The sequence below is a fragment of the Lithobates pipiens genome, unplaced genomic scaffold (genome assembly GCF_037356315.1).
Source record: "Lithobates pipiens isolate NorthernLeopardFrog02 unplaced genomic scaffold, aLitPip1_a1.2 Scaffold_13, whole genome shotgun sequence".
In the NCBI taxonomy this organism is placed as follows: domain Eukaryota; kingdom Metazoa; phylum Chordata; class Amphibia; order Anura; family Ranidae; genus Lithobates; species Lithobates pipiens.
The window spans coordinates 121692550-121711049 of NW_027507718.1; positions in this window are offsets into that span (position 1 = coordinate 121692550).

The following is an 18500-nucleotide window of genomic DNA, read 5'->3' on the forward strand; positions in this document are numbered from 1 at the left end:
GGACCAGAGGGATGAAAAGTGACTGGATTTCATGTTTAAAAAGCCAAGAAACTGCATAGCTAACTGCCATTTCCTGAAACCGGAAGTGACCTCCTCCAAACCGGAAGTGGCCCTTAAACACCTTTCCCCTTGATATTTTGGCCTTTAAATCATGCTGGCATGCATTTTAGGACATTTTGAGCTTGTTTTGATACATTTCCTGCCTAACTGAGCCATTGGCCAAAATTTGAAAATTTCATGGAGCCACGCATGCAAGCCAGGGCCACAAAAATGGGCCAAATCCTTTTTTCAGTCATTTTACCTGTTTGGGCTTCCTTTTACCAAGAAAGGACCAGAGGGATGAAAAGTGACTGGATTTCATGTTTAAAAAGCCAAGAAACTGCATAGCTAACTGCCATTTCCTGAAACCGGAAGTGACCTCCTCCAAACCGGAAGTGGCCCTTAAACACCTTTCCCCTTGACATTTTGGCCTTTAAATCGTGCTGGCATTCATTTTGGGGCATTTTGAGCTAGTTTTGATACATTTCCTGCCTAACTGAGCCATTGGCCAAAATTTGAAAATGTCATGGGGTCAGGCCAGCAAGCCAGGGCCGCAAAAATGGGCCAAATCTTTTTTTCAGCCATTTTACCTGTTTGGGCTTCCTTTTACCAAGAAAGGACCAGAGGGATGAAAAGTGACTGGATTTCATGTTTAAAAAGCCAAGAAACTGCATAGCTAACTGCCATTTCCTGAAACCGGAAGTGACCTCCTCCAAACCGGAAGTGGCCCTTAAACACCTTTCCCCTTGATATTTTGGCCTTTAAATCATGCTGGCATGCATTTTAGGACATTTTGAGCTTGTTTTGATACATTTCCTGCCTAACTGAGCCATTGGCCAAAATTTGAAAATTTCATGGAGCCACGCATGCAAGCCAGGGCCACAAAAATGGGCCAAATCCTTTTTTCAGTCATTTTACCTGTTTGGGCTTCCTTTTACCAAGAAAGGACCAGAGGGATGAAAAGTGACTGGATTTCATGTTTAAAAAGCCAAGAAACTGCATAGCTAACTGCCATTTCCTGAAACCGGAAGTGACCTCCTCCAAACCGGAAGTGGCCCTTAAACACCTTTCCCCTTGACATTTTGGCCTTTAAATCGTGCTGGCATTCATTTTGGGGCATTTTGAGCTAGTTTTGATACATTTCCTGCCTAACTGAGCCATTGGCCAAAATTTGAAAATGTCATGGGGTCAGGCCAGCAAGCCAGGGCCGCAAAAATGGGCCAAATCTTTTTTTCAGCCATTTTACCTGTTTGGGCTTCCTTTTACCAAGAAAGGACCAGAGGGATGAAAAGTGACTGGATTTCATGTTTAAAAAGCCAAGAAACTGCATAGCTAACTGCCATTTCCTGAAACCGGAAGTGACCTCCTCCAAACCGGAAGTGGCCCTTAAACACCTTTCCCTTGACATTTTGGCCTTTAAATCGTGCTGGCATTCATTTTAGGGCATTTTGAGCTTGTTTTGATATATTTCCTGCCTAACTGAGCCATTGGCCAAAATTAGAAAATTTCATGGAGCCACACATGCAAGCCAGGGCCGCAAAAATGGGCCAAATTTGTTTTTCAGCCATTTTACCTGTTTGGGCTTCCTTTTACCAAGAAAGGACCAGAGGGATGAAAAGTGACTGGATTTCATGTTTAAAAAGCCAAGAAACTGCATAGCTAACTGCCATTTCCTGAAACCGGAAGTGACCTCCTTCAAACCGGAAGTGGCCCTTAAACACCTTTCCCTTTGACAATTTGGCCTTTAAATCATGCTGGCATTCATTTTAGGGCATTTTGAGCTTGTTTTGATATATTTCCTGCCTAACTGAGCCATTGGCCAAAATTAGAAAATTTCATGGAGCCACACATGCAAGCCAGGGCCGCAAAAATGGGCCAAATTTGTTTTTCAGCCATTTTACCTGTTTGGGCTTCCTTTTACCAAGAAAGGACCAGAGGGATGAAAAGTGACTGGATTTCATGTTTAAAAAGCCAAGAAACTGCATAGCTAACTGCCATTTCCTGAAACCGGAAGTGACCTCCTCCAAACCGGAAGTGGCCCTTAAACACCTTTCCCCTTGACATTTTGGCCTTTAAATCGTGCTGGCATTCATTTTAGGGCATTTTGAGCTAGTTTTGATACATTTCCTGCCTAACTGAGCCATTGGCCAAAATTAGAAAATTTCATGGAGCCACACATGCAAGCCAGGGCCGCAAAAATGGGCCAAATTTGTTTTTCAGCCATTTTACCTGTTTGGGCTTCCTTTTACCAAGAAAGGACCAGAGGGATGAAAAGTGACTGGATTTCATGTTTAAAAAGCCAAGAAACTGCATAGCTAACTGCCATTTCCTGAAACCGGAAGTGACCTCCTCCAAACCAGAAGTGGCCCTTAAACACCTTCCCCCTTGACATTTTGGCCTTTAAATCGGGCTGGCATTCATTTTAGGGCATTTTGAGCTAGTTTTGATACATTTCCTGCCTAACTAAGCCATTGGCCAAAATTTGAAAATGTCATGGGGTCAGGCCAGCAAGCCAGGGCCGCAAAAATGGGCCAAATCCTTTTTTCAGCCATATTACCTGTTTGGGCTTCCTTTTACCAAGAAAGGACCAGAGGGATGAAAAGTGACTGGATTTCATGTTTAAAAAGCCAAGAAACTGCATAGCTAACTGCCATTTCCTGAAACCGGAAGTGACCTCCTCCAAACCGGAAGTGGCCCTTAAACACCTTTCCCTTTGACAATTTGGCCTTTAAATCATGCTGGCATTCATTTTAGGGCATTTTGAGCTTGTTTTGATATATTTCCTGCCTAACTGAGCCATTGGCCAAAATTAGAAAATTTCATGGAGCCACACATGCAAGCCAGGGCCGCAAAAATGGGCCAAATTTGTTTTTCAGCCATTTTACCTGTTTGGGCTTCCTTTTACCAAGAAAGGACCAGAGGGATGAAAAGTGACTGGATTTCATGTTTAAAAAGCCAAGAAACTGCATAGCTAACTGCCATTTCCTGAAACCGGAAGTGACCTCCTTCAAACCGGAAGTGGCCCTTAAACACCTTTCCCCTTGACATTTTGGCCTTTAAATCATGCTGGCATGCATTTTAAGGACATTTTGAGCTTGTTTTGATACATTTCCTGCCTAACTGAGCCATTGGCCAAAATTTGAAAATTTCATGGAGCCACGCATGCAAGCCAGGGCCACAAAAATGGGCCAAATCCTTTTTTCAGTCATTTTACCTGTTTGGGCTTCCTTTTACCAAGAAAGGACCAGAGGGATGAAAAGTGACTGGATTTCATGTTTAAAAAGCCAAGAAACTGCATAGCTAACTGCCATTTCCTGAAACCGGAAGTGACCTCCTCCAAACCGGAAGTGGCCCTTAAACACCTTTCCCCTTGACATTTTGGCCTTTAAATCATGCTGGCATGCATTTTAGGACATTTTGAGCTTGTTTTGATACATTTCCTGCCTAACTGAGCCATTGGCCAAAATTTGAAAATTTCATGGAGCCACGCATGCAAGCCAGGGCCACAAAAATGGGCCAAATCCTTTTTTCAGTCATTTTACCTGTTTGGGCTTCCTTTTACCAAGAAAGGACCAGAGGGATGAAAAGTGACTGGATTTCATGTTTAAAAAGCCAAGAAACTGCATAGCTAACTGCCATTTCCTGAAACCGGAAGTGACCTCCTCCAAACCGGAAGTGGCCCTTAAACACCTTTCCCCTTGACATTTTGGCCTTTAAATCATGCTGGCATGCATTTTAAGGACATTTTGAGCTTGTTTTGATACATTTCCTGCCTAACTGAGCCATTGGCCAAAATTTGAAAATTTCATGGAGCCACGCATGCAAGCCAGGGCCACAAAAATGGGCCAAATCCTTTTTTCAGTCATTTTACCTGTTTGGGCTTCCTTTTACCAAGAAAGGACCAGAGGGATGAAAAGTGACTGGATTTCATGTTTAAAAAGCCAAGAAACTGCATAGCTAACTGCCATTTCCTGAAACCGGAAGTGACCTCCTCCAAACCGGAAGTGGCCCTTAAACACCTTTCCCCTTGACATTTTGGCCTTTAAATCGTGCTGGCATTCATTTTGGGGCATTTTGAGCTAGTTTTGATACATTTCCTGCCTAACTGAGCCATTGGCCAAAATTTGAAAATGTCATGGGGTCAGGCCAGCAAGCCAGGGCCGCAAAAATGGGCCAAATCTTTTTTTCAGCCATTTTACCTGTTTGGGCTTCCTTTTACCAAGAAAGGACCAGAGGGATGAAAAGTGACTGGATTTCATGTTTAAAAAGCCAAGAAACTGCATAGCTAACTGCCATTTCCTGAAACCGGAAGTGACCTCCTCCAAACCGGAAGTGGCCCTTAAACACCTTTCCCTTGACATTTTGGCCTTTAAATCGTGCTGGCATTCATTTTAGGGCATTTTGAGCTTGTTTTGATATATTTCCTGCCTAACTGAGCCATTGGCCAAAATTTGAAAATTTCATGGAGCCACACATGCAAGCCAGGGCCGCAAAAATGGGCCAAATCCTTTTTTCAGTCATTTTACCTGTTTGGGCTTCCTTTTACCAAGAAAGGACCAGAGGGATGAAAAGTGACTGGATTTCATGTTTAAAAAGCCAAGAAACTGCATAGCTAACTGCCATTTCCTGAAACCGGAAGTGACCTCCTCCAAACCGGAAGTGGCCCTTAAACACCTTTCCCCTTGACATTTTGGCCTTTAAATCGTGCTGGCATTCATTTTAGGGCATTTTGAGCTCGTTTTGATATATTTCCTGCCTAACTGAGCCATTGGCCAAAATTTGAAAATGTCATGGGGTCAGGCCAGCAAGCCAGGGCCGCAAAAATGGGCCAAATCTTTTTTTCAGCCATTTTACCTGTTTGGGCTTCCTTTTACCAAGAAAGGACCAGAGGGATGAAAAGTGACTGGATTTCATGTTTAAAAAGCCAAGAAACTGCATAGCTAACTGCCATTTCCTGAAACCGGAAGTGACCTCCTCCAAACCGGAAGTGGCCCTTAAACACCTTTCCCCTTGATATTTTGGCCTTTAAATCATGCTGGCATGCATTTTAGGACATTTTGAGCTTGTTTTGATACATTTCCTGCCTAACTGAGCCATTGGCCAAAATTTGAAAATTTCATGGAGCCACGCATGCAAGCCAGGGCCACAAAAATGGGCCAAATCCTTTTTTCAGTCATTTTACCTGTTTGGGCTTCCTTTTACCAAGAAAGGACCAGAGGGATGAAAAGTGACTGGATTTCATGTTTAAAAAGCCAAGAAACTGCATAGCTAACTGCCATTTCCTGAAACCGGAAGTGACCTCCTCCAAACCGGAAGTGGCCCTTAAACACCTTTCCCCTTGACATTTTGGCCTTTAAATCGTGCTGGCATTCATTTTGGGGCATTTTGAGCTAGTTTTGATACATTTCCTGCCTAACTGAGCCATTGGCCAAAATTTGAAAATGTCATGGGGTCAGGCCAGCAAGCCAGGGCCGCAAAAATGGGCCAAATCTTTTTTTCAGCCATTTTACCTGTTTGGGCTTCCTTTTACCAAGAAAGGACCAGAGGGATGAAAAGTGACTGGATTTCATGTTTAAAAAGCCAAGAAACTGCATAGCTAACTGCCATTTCCTGAAACCGGAAGTGACCTCCTCCAAACCGGAAGTGGCCCTTAAACACCTTTCCCTTGACATTTTGGCCTTTAAATCGTGCTGGCATTCATTTTAGGGCATTTTGAGCTTGTTTTGATATATTTCCTGCCTAACTGAGCCATTGGCCAAAATTTGAAAATTTCATGGAGCCACACATGCAAGCCAGGGCCGCAAAAATGGGCCAAATTTGTATTTCACCCATTTTATCTGTTTGGGCTTCCTTTTACCAAGAAAGGACCAGAGGGATGAAAAGTGACTGGATTTCATGTTTAAAAAGCCAAGAAACTGCATAGCTAACTGCCATTTCCTGAAACCGGAAGTGACCTCCTCCAAACCGGAAGTGGCCCTTAAACACCTTTCCCCTTGACATTTTGGCCTTTAAATCGTGCTGGCATTCATTTTAGGGCATTTTGAGCTCGTTTTGATACATTTCCTGCCTAACTGAGCCATTGGCCAAAATTTGAAAATGTCATGGGGTCAGGCCAGCAAGCCAGGGCCGCAAAAATGGGCCAAATCTTTTTTTCAGCCATTTTACCTGTTTGGGCTTCCTTTTACCAAGAAAGGACCAGAGGGATGAAAAGTGACTGGATTTCATGTTTAAAAAGCCAAGAAACTGCATAGCTAACTGCCATTTCCTGAAACCGGAAGTGACCTCCTCCAAACCGGAAGTGGCCCTTAAACACCTTTCCCTTTGACAATTTGGCCTTTAAATCATGCTGGCATCCATTTTAGGGCATTTTGAGCTCGTTTTGATACATTTCCTGCCTAACTGAGCCATTGGCCAAAATTTGAAAATTTCATGGGGTCAGGCCAGCAAGCCAGGGCCGCAAAAATGGGCCAAATTTGTTTTTCCGCCATTTTACCTGTTTGGGCTTCCTTTTACCAAGAAAGGACCAGAGGGATGAAAAGTGACTGGATTTCATGTTTAAAAAGCCAAGAAACTGCATAGCTAACTGCCATTTCCTGAAACCGGAAGTGACCTCCTCCAAACCGGAAGTGGCCCTTAAACACCTTTCCCCTTGACATTTTGGCCTTTAAATCATGCTGGCATCCATTTTAGGACATTTTGAGCTTGTTTTGATACATTTCCTGCCTAACTGAGCCATTGGCCAAAATTTGAAAATTTCATGGAGCCACACATGCAAGCCAGGGCCGCAAAAATGGGCCAAATCCTTTTTTCAGTCATTTTACCTGTTTGGGCTTCCTTTTACCAAGAAAGGACCAGAGGGATGAAAAGTGACTGGATTTCATGTTTAAAAAGCCAAGAAACTGCATAGCTAACTGCCATTTCCTGAAACCGGAAGTGACCTCCTCCAAACCGGAAGTGGCCCTTAAACACCTTTCCCCTTGACATTTTGGCCTTTAAATCGTGCTGGCATTCATTTTAGGGCATTTTGAGCTCGTTTTGATATATTTCCTGCCTAACTGAGCCATTGGCCAAAATTTGAAAATGTCATGGGGTCAGGCCAGCAAGCCAGGGCCGCAAAAATGGGCCAAATCTTTTTTTCAGCCATTTTACCTGTTTGGGCTTCCTTTTACCAAGAAAGGACCAGAGGGATGAAAAGTGACTGGATTTCATGTTTAAAAAGCCAAGAAACTGCATAGCTAACTGCCATTTCCTGAAACCGGAAGTGACCTCCTCCAAACCGGAAGTGTCCCTTAAACACCTTTCCCTTTGACAATTTGGCCTTTAAATCATGCTGGCATTCATTTTAGGGCATTTTGAGCTTGTTTTGATATATTTCCTGCCTAACTGAGCCATTGGCCAAAATTAGAAAATTTCATGGAGCCACACATGCAAGCCAGGGCCGCAAAAATGGGCCAAATTTGTTTTTCAGCCATTTTACCTGTTTGGGCTTCCTTTTACCAAGAAAGGACCAGAGGGATGAAAAGTGACTGGATTTCATGTTTAAAAAGCCAAGAAACTGCATAGCTAACTGCCATTTCCTGAAACCGGAAGTGACCTCCTCCAAACCGGAAGTGTCCCTTAAACACCTTTCCCTTTGACAATTTGGCCTTTAAATCATGCTGGCATTCATTTTAGGGCATTTTGAGCTTGTTTTGATATATTTCCTGCCTAACTGAGCCATTGGCCAAAATTAGAAAATTTCATGGAGCCACACATGCAAGCCAGGGCCGCAAAAATGGGCCAAATTTGTTTTTCAGCCATTTTACCTGTTTGGGCTTCCTTTTACCAAGAAAGGACCAGAGGGATGAAAAGTGACTGGATTTCATTTTTAAAAAGCCAAGAAACTGCATAGCTAACTGCCATTTCCTGAAACCGGAAGTGACCTCCTCCAAACCGGAAGTGGCCCTTAAACACCTTTCCCTTTGACAATTTGGCCTTTAAATCATGCTGGCATTCATTTTAGGGCATTTTGAGCTTGTTTTGATATATTTCCTGCCTAACTGAGCCATTGGCCAAAATTAGAAAATTTCATGGAGCCACACATGCAAGCCAGGGCCGCAAAAATGGGCCAAATTTGTATTTCACCCATTTTACCTATTTGGGCTTCCTTTTACCAAGAAAGGACCAGAGGGATGAAAAGTGACTGGATTTTATGTTTAAAAAGCCAAGAAACTGCATAGCTAACTGCCATTTCCTGAAACCGGAAGTGACCTCCTCCAAACCGGAAGTGGCCCTTAAACACCTTTCCCCTTGACATTTTGGCCTTTAAATCATGCTGGCATGCATTTTAGGACATTTTGAGCTTGTTTTGATACGTTTCCTGCCTAACTGAGCCATTGGCCAAAATTTGAAAATTTCATGGAGCCACGCATGCAAGCCAGGGCCACAAAAATGGGCCAACTCCTTTTTTCAGTCATTTTACCTGTTTGGGCTTCCTTTTACCAAGAAAGGACCAGAGGGATGAAAAGTGACTGGATTTCATTTTTAAAAAGCCAAGAAACTGCATAGCTAACTGCCATTTCCTGAAACCGGAAGTGACCTCCTCCAAACCGGAAGTGGCCCTTAAACACCTTTCCCCTTGACATTTTGGCCTTTAAATCATGCTGGCATGCATTTTAGGACATTTTGAGCTTGTTTTGATACATTTCCTGCCTAACTGAGCCATTGGCCAAAATTTGAAAATTTCATGGAGCCACGCATGCAAGCCAGGGCCACAAAAATGGGCCAAATCCTTTTTTCAGTCATTTTACCTGTTTGGGCTTCCTTTTACCAAGAAAGGACCAGAGGGATGAAAAGTGACTGGATTTCATGTTTAAAAAGCCAAGAAACTGCATAGCTAACTGCCATTTCCTGAAACCGGAAGTGACCTCCTCCAAACCGGAAGTGGCCCTTAAACACCTTTCCCCTTGACATTTTGGCCTTTAAATCATGCTGGCATGCATTTTAGGACATTTTGAGCTTGTTTTGATACATTTCCTGCCTAACTGAGCCATTGGCCAAAATTTGAAAATTTCATGGAGCCACGCATGCAAGCCAGGGCCACAAAAATGGGCCAACTCCTTTTTTCAGTCATTTTACCTGTTTGGGCTTCCTTTTACCAAGAAAGGACCAGAGGGATGAAAAGTGACTGGATTTCATTTTTAAAAAGCCAAGAAACTGCATAGCTAACTGCCATTTCCTGAAACCGGAAGTGACCTCCTCCAAACCGGAAGTGGCCCTTAAACACCTTTCCCCTTGACATTTTGGCCTTTAAATCATGCTGGCATGCATTTTAGGACATTTTGAGCTTGTTTTGATACATTTCCTGCCTAACTGAGCCATTGGCCAAAATTTGAAAATTTCATGGAGCCACGCATGCAAGCCAGGGCCACAAAAATGGGCCAAATCCTTTTTTCAGTCATTTTACCTGTTTGGGCTTCCTTTTACCAAGAAAGGACCAGAGGGATGAAAAGTGACTGGATTTCATGTTTAAAAAGCCAAGAAACTGCATAGCTAACTGCCATTTCCTGAAACCGGAAGTGACCTCCTCCAAACCGGAAGTGGCCCTTAAACACCTTTCCCCTTGACATTTTGGCCTTTAAATCATGCTGGCATGCATTTTAAGGACATTTTGAGCTTGTTTTGATACATTTCCTGCCTAACTGAGCCATTGGCCAAAATTTGAAAATTTCATGGAGCCACGCATGCAAGCCAGGGCCACAAAAATGGGCCAAATCCTTTTTTCAGTCATTTTACCTGTTTGGGCTTCCTTTTACCAAGAAAGGACCAGAGGGATGAAAAGTGACTGGATTTCATGTTTAAAAAGCCAAGAAACTGCATAGCTAACTGCCATTTCCTGAAACCGGAAGTGACCTCCTCCAAACCGGAAGTGGCCCTTAAACACCTTTCCCCTTGACATTTTGGCCTTTAAATCGTGCTGGCATTCATTTTGGGGCATTTTGAGCTAGTTTTGATACATTTCCTGCCTAACTGAGCCATTGGCCAAAATTTGAAAATGTCATGGGGTCAGGCCAGCAAGCCAGGGCCGCAAAAATGGGCCAAATCTTTTTTTCAGCCATTTTACCTGTTTGGGCTTCCTTTTACCAAGAAAGGACCAGAGGGATGAAAAGTGACTGGATTTCATGTTTAAAAAGCCAAGAAACTGCATAGCTAACTGCCATTTCCTGAAACCGGAAGTGACCTCCTCCAAACCGGAAGTGGCCCTTAAACACCTTTCCCTTGACATTTTGGCCTTTAAATCGTGCTGGCATTCATTTTAGGGCATTTTGAGCTTGTTTTGATATATTTCCTGCCTAACTGAGCCATTGGCCAAAATTTGAAAATTTCATGGAGCCACACATGCAAGCCAGGGCCGCAAAAATGGGCCAAATCCTTTTTTCAGTCATTTTACCTGTTTGGGCTTCCTTTTACCAAGAAAGGACCAGAGGGATGAAAAGTGACTGGATTTCATGTTTAAAAAGCCAAGAAACTGCATAGCTAACTGCCATTTCCTGAAACCGGAAGTGACCTCCTCCAAACCGGAAGTGGCCCTTAAACACCTTTCCCCTTGACATTTTGGCCTTTAAATCGTGCTGGCATTCATTTTAGGGCATTTTGAGCTCGTTTTGATATATTTCCTGCCTAACTGAGCCATTGGCCAAAATTTGAAAATGTCATGGGGTCAGGCCAGCAAGCCAGGGCCGCAAAAATGGGCCAAATCTTTTTTTCAGCCATTTTACCTGTTTGGGCTTCCTTTTACCAAGAAAGGACCAGAGGGATGAAAAGTGACTGGATTTCATGTTTAAAAAGCCAAGAAACTGCATAGCTAACTGCCATTTCCTGAAACCGGAAGTGACCTCCTCCAAACCGGAAGTGGCCCTTAAACACCTTTCCCCTTGATATTTTGGCCTTTAAATCATGCTGGCATGCATTTTAGGACATTTTGAGCTTGTTTTGATACATTTCCTGCCTAACTGAGCCATTGGCCAAAATTTGAAAATTTCATGGAGCCACGCATGCAAGCCAGGGCCACAAAAATGGGCCAAATCCTTTTTTCAGTCATTTTACCTGTTTGGGCTTCCTTTTACCAAGAAAGGACCAGAGGGATGAAAAGTGACTGGATTTCATGTTTAAAAAGCCAAGAAACTGCATAGCTAACTGCCATTTCCTGAAACCGGAAGTGACCTCCTCCAAACCGGAAGTGGCCCTTAAACACCTTTCCCCTTGACATTTTGGCCTTTAAATCGTGCTGGCATTCATTTTGGGGCATTTTGAGCTAGTTTTGATACATTTCCTGCCTAACTGAGCCATTGGCCAAAATTTGAAAATGTCATGGGGTCAGGCCAGCAAGCCAGGGCCGCAAAAATGGGCCAAATCTTTTTTTCAGCCATTTTACCTGTTTGGGCTTCCTTTTACCAAGAAAGGACCAGAGGGATGAAAAGTGACTGGATTTCATGTTTAAAAAGCCAAGAAACTGCATAGCTAACTGCCATTTCCTGAAACCGGAAGTGACCTCCTCCAAACCGGAAGTGGCCCTTAAACACCTTTCCCTTGACATTTTGGCCTTTAAATCGTGCTGGCATTCATTTTAGGGCATTTTGAGCTTGTTTTGATATATTTCCTGCCTAACTGAGCCATTGGCCAAAATTTGAAAATTTCATGGAGCCACACATGCAAGCCAGGGCCGCAAAAATGGGCCAAATTTGTATTTCACCCATTTTATCTGTTTGGGCTTCCTTTTACCAAGAAAGGACCAGAGGGATGAAAAGTGACTGGATTTCATGTTTAAAAAGCCAAGAAACTGCATAGCTAACTGCCATTTCCTGAAACCGGAAGTGACCTCCTCCAAACCGGAAGTGGCCCTTAAACACCTTTCCCCTTGACATTTTGGCCTTTAAATCGTGCTGGCATTCATTTTAGGGCATTTTGAGCTCGTTTTGATACATTTCCTGCCTAACTGAGCCATTGGCCAAAATTTGAAAATGTCATGGGGTCAGGCCAGCAAGCCAGGGCCGCAAAAATGGGCCAAATCTTTTTTTCAGCCATTTTACCTGTTTGGGCTTCCTTTTACCAAGAAAGGACCAGAGGGATGAAAAGTGACTGGATTTCATGTTTAAAAAGCCAAGAAACTGCATAGCTAACTGCCATTTCCTGAAACCGGAAGTGACCTCCTCCAAACCGGAAGTGGCCCTTAAACACCTTTCCCTTTGACAATTTGGCCTTTAAATCATGCTGGCATCCATTTTAGGGCATTTTGAGCTCGTTTTGATACATTTCCTGCCTAACTGAGCCATTGGCCAAAATTTGAAAATTTCATGGGGTCAGGCCAGCAAGCCAGGGCCGCAAAAATGGGCCAAATTTGTTTTTCCGCCATTTTACCTGTTTGGGCTTCCTTTTACCAAGAAAGGACCAGAGGGATGAAAAGTGACTGGATTTCATGTTTAAAAAGCCAAGAAACTGCATAGCTAACTGCCATTTCCTGAAACCGGAAGTGACCTCCTCCAAACCGGAAGTGGCCCTTAAACACCTTTCCCCTTGACATTTTGGCCTTTAAATCATGCTGGCATCCATTTTAGGACATTTTGAGCTTGTTTTGATACATTTCCTGCCTAACTGAGCCATTGGCCAAAATTTGAAAATTTCATGGAGCCACACATGCAAGCCAGGGCCGCAAAAATGGGCCAAATCCTTTTTTCAGTCATTTTACCTGTTTGGGCTTCCTTTTACCAAGAAAGGACCAGAGGGATGAAAAGTGACTGGATTTCATGTTTAAAAAGCCAAGAAACTGCATAGCTAACTGCCATTTCCTGAAACCGGAAGTGACCTCCTCCAAACCGGAAGTGGCCCTTAAACACCTTTCCCCTTGACATTTTGGCCTTTAAATCGTGCTGGCATTCATTTTAGGGCATTTTGAGCTCGTTTTGATATATTTCCTGCCTAACTGAGCCATTGGCCAAAATTTGAAAATGTCATGGGGTCAGGCCAGCAAGCCAGGGCCGCAAAAATGGGCCAAATCTTTTTTTCAGCCATTTTACCTGTTTGGGCTTCCTTTTACCAAGAAAGGACCAGAGGGATGAAAAGTGACTGGATTTCATGTTTAAAAAGCCAAGAAACTGCATAGCTAACTGCCATTTCCTGAAACCGGAAGTGACCTCCTCCAAACCGGAAGTGTCCCTTAAACACCTTTCCCTTTGACAATTTGGCCTTTAAATCATGCTGGCATTCATTTTAGGGCATTTTGAGCTTGTTTTGATATATTTCCTGCCTAACTGAGCCATTGGCCAAAATTAGAAAATTTCATGGAGCCACACATGCAAGCCAGGGCCGCAAAAATGGGCCAAATTTGTTTTTCAGCCATTTTACCTGTTTGGGCTTCCTTTTACCAAGAAAGGACCAGAGGGATGAAAAGTGACTGGATTTCATGTTTAAAAAGCCAAGAAACTGCATAGCTAACTGCCATTTCCTGAAACCGGAAGTGACCTCCTCCAAACCGGAAGTGTCCCTTAAACACCTTTCCCTTTGACAATTTGGCCTTTAAATCATGCTGGCATTCATTTTAGGGCATTTTGAGCTTGTTTTGATATATTTCCTGCCTAACTGAGCCATTGGCCAAAATTAGAAAATTTCATGGAGCCACACATGCAAGCCAGGGCCGCAAAAATGGGCCAAATTTGTTTTTCAGCCATTTTACCTGTTTGGGCTTCCTTTTACCAAGAAAGGACCAGAGGGATGAAAAGTGACTGGATTTCATTTTTAAAAAGCCAAGAAACTGCATAGCTAACTGCCATTTCCTGAAACCGGAAGTGACCTCCTCCAAACCGGAAGTGGCCCTTAAACACCTTTCCCTTTGACAATTTGGCCTTTAAATCATGCTGGCATTCATTTTAGGGCATTTTGAGCTTGTTTTGATATATTTCCTGCCTAACTGAGCCATTGGCCAAAATTAGAAAATTTCATGGAGCCACACATGCAAGCCAGGGCCGCAAAAATGGGCCAAATTTGTATTTCACCCATTTTACCTATTTGGGCTTCCTTTTACCAAGAAAGGACCAGAGGGATGAAAAGTGACTGGATTTTATGTTTAAAAAGCCAAGAAACTGCATAGCTAACTGCCATTTCCTGAAACCGGAAGTGACCTCCTCCAAACCGGAAGTGGCCCTTAAACACCTTTCCCCTTGACATTTTGGCCTTTAAATCATGCTGGCATGCATTTTAGGACATTTTGAGCTTGTTTTGATACGTTTCCTGCCTAACTGAGCCATTGGCCAAAATTTGAAAATTTCATGGAGCCACGCATGCAAGCCAGGGCCACAAAAATGGGCCAACTCCTTTTTTCAGTCATTTTACCTGTTTGGGCTTCCTTTTACCAAGAAAGGACCAGAGGGATGAAAAGTGACTGGATTTCATTTTTAAAAAGCCAAGAAACTGCATAGCTAACTGCCATTTCCTGAAACCGGAAGTGACCTCCTCCAAACCGGAAGTGGCCCTTAAACACCTTTCCCCTTGACATTTTGGCCTTTAAATCATGCTGGCATGCATTTTAGGACATTTTGAGCTTGTTTTGATACATTTCCTGCCTAACTGAGCCATTGGCCAAAATTTGAAAATTTCATGGAGCCACGCATGCAAGCCAGGGCCACAAAAATGGGCCAAATCCTTTTTTCAGTCATTTTACCTGTTTGGGCTTCCTTTTACCAAGAAAGGACCAGAGGGATGAAAAGTGACTGGATTTCATGTTTAAAAAGCCAAGAAACTGCATAGCTAACTGCCATTTCCTGAAACCGGAAGTGACCTCCTCCAAACCGGAAGTGGCCCTTAAACACCTTTCCCCTTGACATTTTGGCCTTTAAATCATGCTGGCATGCATTTTAGGACATTTTGAGCTTGTTTTGATACATTTCCTGCCTAACTGAGCCATTGGCCAAAATTTGAAAATTTCATGGAGCCACGCATGCAAGCCAGGGCCACAAAAATGGGCCAACTCCTTTTTTCAGTCATTTTACCTGTTTGGGCTTCCTTTTACCAAGAAAGGACCAGAGGGATGAAAAGTGACTGGATTTCATTTTTAAAAAGCCAAGAAACTGCATAGCTAACTGCCATTTCCTGAAACCGGAAGTGACCTCCTCCAAACCGGAAGTGGCCCTTAAACACCTTTCCCCTTGACATTTTGGCCTTTAAATCATGCTGGCATGCATTTTAGGACATTTTGAGCTTGTTTTGATACATTTCCTGCCTAACTGAGCCATTGGCCAAAATTTGAAAATTTCATGGAGCCACGCATGCAAGCCAGGGCCACAAAAATGGGCCAAATCCTTTTTTCAGTCATTTTACCTGTTTGGGCTTCCTTTTACCAAGAAAGGACCAGAGGGATGAAAAGTGACTGGATTTCATGTTTAAAAAGCCAAGAAACTGCATAGCTAACTGCCATTTCCTGAAACCGGAAGTGACCTCCTCCAAACCGGAAGTGGCCCTTAAACACCTTTCCCTTTGACAATTTGGCCTTTAAATCATGCTGGCATTCATTTTAGGGCATTTTGAGCTTGTTTTGATACATTTCCTGCCTAACTGAGCCATTGGCCAAAATTTGAAAATTTCATGGAGCCACGCATGCAAGCCAGGGCCACAAAAATGGGCCAAATCCTTTTTTCAGTCATTTTACCTGTTTGGGCTTCCTTTTACCAAGAAAGGACCAGAGGGATGAAAAGTGACTGGATTTCATGTTTAAAAAGCCAAGAAACTGCATAGCTAACTGCCATTTCCTGAAACCGGAAGTGACCTCCTCCAAACCGGAAGTGGCCCTTAAACACCTTTCCCCTTGATATTTTGGCCTTTAAATCATGCTGGCATGCATTTTAGGACATTTTGAGCTTGTTTTGATACATTTCCTGCCTAACTGAGCCATTGGCCAAAATTTGAAAATTTCATGGAGCCACGCATGCAAGCCAGGGCCACAAAAATGGGCCAAATCCTTTTTTCAGTCATTTTACCTGTTTGGGCTTCCTTTTACCAAGAAAGGACCAGAGGGATGAAAAGTGACTGGATTTCATGTTTAAAAAGCCAAGAAACTGCATAGCTAACTGCCATTTCCTGAAACCGGAAGTGACCTCCTCCAAACCGGAAGTGGCCCTTAAACACCTTTCCCCTTGACATTTTGGCCTTTAAATCGTGCTGGCATTCATTTTGGGGCATTTTGAGCTAGTTTTGATACATTTCCTGCCTAACTGAGCCATTGGCCAAAATTTGAAAATGTCATGGGGTCAGGCCAGCAAGCCAGGGCCACAAAAATGGGCCAACTCCTTTTTTCAGTCATTTTACCTGTTTGGGCTTCCTTTTACCAAGAAAGGACCAGAGGGATGAAAAGTGACTGGATTTCATTTTTAAAAAGCCAAGAAACTGCATAGCTAACTGCCATTTCCTGAAACCGGAAGTGACCTCCTTCAAACCGGAAGTGGCCCTTAAACACCTTTCCCCTTGACATTTTGGCCTTTAAATCATGCTGGCATGCATTTTAGGACATTTTGAGCTTGTTTTGATACATTTCCTGCCTAACTGAGCCATTGGCCAAAATTTGAAAATTTCATGGAGCCACGCATGCAAGCCAGGGCCACAAAAATGGGCCAAATCCTTTTTTCAGTCATTTTACCTGTTTGGGCTTCCTTTTACCAAGAAAGGACCAGAGGGATGAAAAGTGACTGGATTTCATTTTTAAAAAGCCAAGAAACTGCATAGCTAACTGCCATTTCCTGAAACCGGAAGTGACCTCCTCCAAACCGGAAGTGGCCCTTAAACACCTTTCCCCTTGACATTTGGCCTTTAAATCATGCTGGCATTCATTGTAGGGCATTTTGAGCTCGTTTTGATACATTTCCTGCCTAACTGAGCCATTGGCCAAAATTAGAAAATTTCATGGAGCCACACATGCAAGCCAGGGCCGCAAAAATGGGCCAAATTTGTTTTTCAGCCATTTTACCTGTTTGGGCTTCCTTTTACCAAGAAAGGACCAGAGGGATGAAAAGTGACTGGATTTCATGTTTAAAAAGCCAAGAAACTGCATAGCTAACTGCCATTTCCTGAAACCGGAAGTGACCTCCTCCAAACCGGAAGTGGCCCTTAAACACCTTTCCCTTTGACAATTTGGCCTTTAAATCATGCTGGCATTCATTTTAGGGCATTTTGAGCTTGTTTTGATATATTTCCTGCCTAACTGAGCCATTGGCCAAAATTAGAAAATTTCATGGAGCCACACATGCAAGCCAGGGCCGCAAAAATGGGCCAAATTTGTATTTCACCCATTTTACCCATTTGGGCTTCCTTTTACCAAGAAAGGACCAGAGGGATGAAAAGTGACTGGATTTTATGTTTAAAAAGCCAAGAAACTGCATAGCTAACTGCCATTTCCTGAAACCGGAAGTGACCTCCTCCAAACCGGAAGTGGCCCTTAAACACCTTTCCCCTTGACATTTTGGCCTTTAAATCATGCTGGCATGCATTTTAGGACATTTTGAGCTTGTTTTGATACATTTCCTGCCTAACTGAGCCATTGGCCAAAATTTGAAAATTTCATGGAGCCACGCATGCAAGCCAGGGCCACAAAAATGGGCCAACTCCTTTTTTCAGTCATTTTACCTGTTTGGGCTTCCTTTTACCAAGAAAGGACCAGAGGGATGAAAAGTGACTGGATTTCATTTTTAAAAAGCCAAGAAACTGCATAGCTAACTGCCATTTCCTGAAACCGGAAGTGACCTCCTCCAAACCGGAAGTGGCCCTTAAACACCTTTCCCCTTGACATTTTGGCCTTTAAATCATGCTGGCATGCATTTTAGGACATTTTGAGCTTGTTTTGATACATTTCCTGCCTAACTGAGCCATTGGCCAAAATTTGAAAATTTCATGGAGCCACGCATGCAAGCCAGGGCCACAAAAATGGGCCAAATCCTTTTTTCAGTCATTTTACCTGTTTGGGCTTCCTTTTACCAAGAAAGGACCAGAGGGATGAAAAGTGACTGGATTTCATGTTTAAAAAGCCAAGAAACTGCATAGCTAACTGCCATTTCCTGAAACCGGAAGTGACCTCCTCCAAACCGGAAGTGGCCCTTAAACACCTTTCCCTTTGACAATTTGGCCTTTAAATCATGCTGGCATTCATTTTAGGGCATTTTGAGCTTGTTTTGATACATTTCCTGCCTAACTGAGCCATTGGCCAAAATTTGAAAATTTCATGGAGCCACGCATGCAAGCCAGGGCCACAAAAATGGGCCAAATCCTTTTTTCAGTCATTTTACCTGTTTGGGCTTCCTTTTACCAAGAAAGGACCAGAGGGATGAAAAGTGACTGGATTTCATGTTTAAAAAGCCAAGAAACTGCATAGCTAACTGCCATTTCCTGAAACCGGAAGTGACCTCCTCCAAACCGGAAGTGGCCCTTAAACACCTTTCCCCTTGACA